Genomic DNA, 3845 nt, shown 5'->3' on the forward strand with positions numbered 1-3845 from the left:
AAAATCTTTTAATTCAGGTCTAGGCATTAATGTGCCCTCTAATCTTTCCTTTATACTCCCTGTCTGGCAAATTCATCTGTACAAGTGGTTGAATTTTTCTCTATCACTGTTCCAAAGAAATCCATGGAAGCAGGGTAAATTTTTCATTTCTAAAAACTGAACCTAAGCCCTGGATACTTCAGAGCATCTCAAGTATCCTGCTTTAGTTAATGGATAGCAGAGAGTCATTCAGCACTCCCCATAGCAGACACTTAAAGCTTGATGTATTTGCTCATAACACAGACATCTAATACACCCCAAGGTCAGGAGAACATCCATGCAGAGATGGTAGGCATGACAAGGGATGTAGAGGAAACTCTCCCCTTCTAGATGCCAGGTGAACACCTCAGGTCATCACAAATGACACATTTATCTGGGGGTAACTAAATCCTGCCCAAGATATCCCCTTACTGAGAGTTGGCTCTGAACTTCATAATCTAAAATTCTTCCACAATCAATGAAAATGAAGGGCACCACTAGGATATAATCTCATATATATTCCATAACCATATGTCAGATGAACACCACCTCTATGGGGTATGAAGCATTCCTTGTAAACCACGCTGTGCAGTACTGCTGTATTTAGGAGACAGAGTAAAGGATAACTCCTCTCGTGTGAGACATAAGAAGAATTGTTTGGGGTTTTTTACTTGTAACTTGTCCAAAGCACAGATGCAATCAAACAGTTTCAAAAGTTTTTAAATGAATACTCGTCTGCACACACTAAGCTCCAGCAAAGAGCACCACAAAAACCACAGAACTGGTTTTGTCATTGACAGGATTATACAAGTACAGACAGGGAAGACAGAAAATTACTGGACTTATGCAGGAGGGAAAAAACAAGCACACAATCTCACAAGGTTCATGTGTTGCTAAACAGTGTGATTCCCTGATCTGCCATTCATTCTAGGATCATCCTTGCTAGCTTTGAAGACATGTCTATTTCCCCTCACCACCCTTTCTTAGCTGTTCCCAGTCACCTAAATGGTTTCTCTGTGAACTTACACCAAAGCTGAGCAAAATTATTTCAGCCAACAGTAAATTTGCCCAACACCACAGTATAAGCATAGGAGATGTTATTCATGATACCAGGTTGCCTTTACCAAACAGTTTTAATGAAAGAAATAAAACGAGAAAGGATATTGCAGAAACATCCAAGTATTTTCTTTTGCTATTTTTGAAACATGCTTTCAGCTTTTGACTTCAAAATGACATCTTTGTTTGAAAAGTGGTGCATATTTTGAAAATGAATGAATAAACAATTTGAAAACTAAACAAAAGGTGTCATTTGTAGAAGTGAAATGTTTAGATGAATGAATATGAGTTCAGGATACTTTTTTTTCTTGCTTAAAAGGATCCGCAGGATCACAACATTTACTTGGGGCTAACTCAAAATTCTTTTCACTGACAAATTTTCAGTAAGGCCTCCAAACTGACAAATCTGTTATTGTCAGCTCTTAATTATTTGTGGATTGACTATCCAAGCCGTGGATTAACTTTGCCAGGAGTGTAGACAGAGACAAGGCAGCTCTGTCCATGCCCACCCTAGAGCTGAATCTCTGGGAGCACAGGCTGGGAATTTCAGTAGGTGTCTTATGCCATCTCCTGCATGTTGGGAAACACAATGCAAAACCACAGAGTAACCCAATACATGCTCACCTGTGCTTTTCCCTTATTCATACACCAACCCTTCCTCCTACTTACCTACCCCTATAGATGGCTAAGATGTGACTTCATTCATATCTCTTCACTTTGCATTTTATGAAAATAGCATCATATTTCAAAGCTCAGTTGAAAAGTTCTCCATCCCCGCTCCCTCTGCCCTGTTTTTTTTTCTTTGCCACTGTATTAGACAGGTCTGCAAAGTATTTCTGTGATGAGTTTTGACATGCATGGCCATGACTGCTATTTCAAGAAACCTAGTGTTTCTTGAACAGTTTCACAGTTCATTTTAGCCCATCGGTGGTCATGCCTTGAAGCTTTCCTTTCTGACTGTGACATGGATGGGGTTTGAGAACAATACAGAAATACAGATAAGGAGAGATAGAAAGGAACAGTTACCACAAGACAGTGAGATTTGGGCCAACATCGCAATAGTCATAGCTACCTGGCAGAGCTTGCCCTATGTTGGAAGGAGAGACATCAGAAAGGAACACGCCGTCCCCTATAACATTGGGATCAAACACTCTTGGCTGCAGTGGAAAATGTGGCTTCTGATATCCTTGGTAATTGGTTGGTCTTGGCTGGGTTTCATGCAGAAGCTTCTTGGGAACTGAAAGAGAAGAGTGAGAAGAGCACAGCTGTTAGAGTGAGTTATTTCAGCTGGTCAGTCAGAATGAGAATTATCATGTTATGCTACGGGCTCAGCTGATACTTAATTATACCACGTGCAGCCCAAACAGACATTCATTTTCCACTATGATGAATGCTCTCCAAATGCCAGCACAGAGACATTCAACAATAAAATGCTGGAAACCACAAAGTCATTAAGAAATTGTTTATTTACAATTAAGCCTTGAGACTAGGCTAAGGCTCAGATGCAGATATTTTATTTAGAAATGCATCTTAGAAATTGAAATGCCTTGTAAGAAAGGCTTTGGCTTCAGCCCTAAGCTTCAGAACACTCCAGCTAGACATCTCTGTTACTACCATGACAGTGGTCCGGGCAGCCTGCCCTACAGCAATTGAGGTTATAGGGTATGTCTGAAATGCTGTGTCTCTCTAGCCACCAAGTTTCTGGCTGAAAACTGAACATCAGAAGTAACTATCCACCTCACATTCACAAAACCAGACTGTAGAGGATGCTGTTCATTTAAAATCATAAAGGTTAAATCATCCACCACAAAAGTAAAAACAATTCTACCTGTAAGAAACCCTCTCCATCCTGTGATACACTGTTCCCCATTGGGTTTTAGGCTCTAAGTAAGCTGGGAAAGGCCCATTCTCCATTCCCAGCATCCTGATAAGGAGGGTGAAGACTCAGCTAATCCTTACTGCTCTCTTTGTTTCGGCAGCCACAGCATTAGCAATATGCAGGCAAAATGATGGGTTAATACATGACAAGTTCTTTGGACATCTGTGGTTTCCTCTTTGGACCAAATCATGTCTTAATAAGAAGAATATTTTCTCCTTCTTGATGTTGCAAGGCCAGTTCTTCAGCTGTACATCCAGATAAAAATTCAAAGCCGGTGTAGCTACCTCAGCACACACCCACTGAAGGTGAATCCACACAGTAAATTCACTAACATCCCCTGCAGGGACAAAGCATGAAGTCATCTGTGGAGCCAAACCAGTTCTCTGCCTTGGCCACAGCCAACACCTAAGGCTATTTAAGAGTAAAGTGCTCTGAAGAGAAAAAACACATATACAGGCCATTCTGCTCAGAAATTAGAGAAATAGAATGATGAAAGACAGAAATAAATTAAAACTTCCAGAGGAGAAAGATATATTTCCCCTGTCAGTGACTATATACCAATATATACGTAAAAACACTGTTTTGTCCCCACAGACAACCAAGACTCTAGTGTGTTAAAGACACAGACTGTTGAGAACTAGATACAAGTTCATTAGACCCACATGAACCCCAATAGAAGATTTCTGGGATGCTTACCTCCCCTTTCTCCAAGTCTAACGGCACCTGCCTCTCTCATCCCAAGCAGGCTGCCACCTCCCAGTGCCTCAGTTTCCCCATGGCTCCATTTGGGATCCTCCTATTTCTCATGTCTGCTCTTCAAAGGGGCATGAAGAAGCATAATTAAAAATGCAAAGCGCTTTGCGATGCTTGGCAGAAGCATGAAGCAAGACTT

Source organism: Acanthisitta chloris, unplaced genomic scaffold (assembly GCF_000695815.1).
Source record: "Acanthisitta chloris isolate BGI_N310 unplaced genomic scaffold, ASM69581v1 scaffold8996, whole genome shotgun sequence".
NCBI lineage: Eukaryota > Metazoa > Chordata > Aves > Passeriformes > Acanthisittidae > Acanthisitta > Acanthisitta chloris.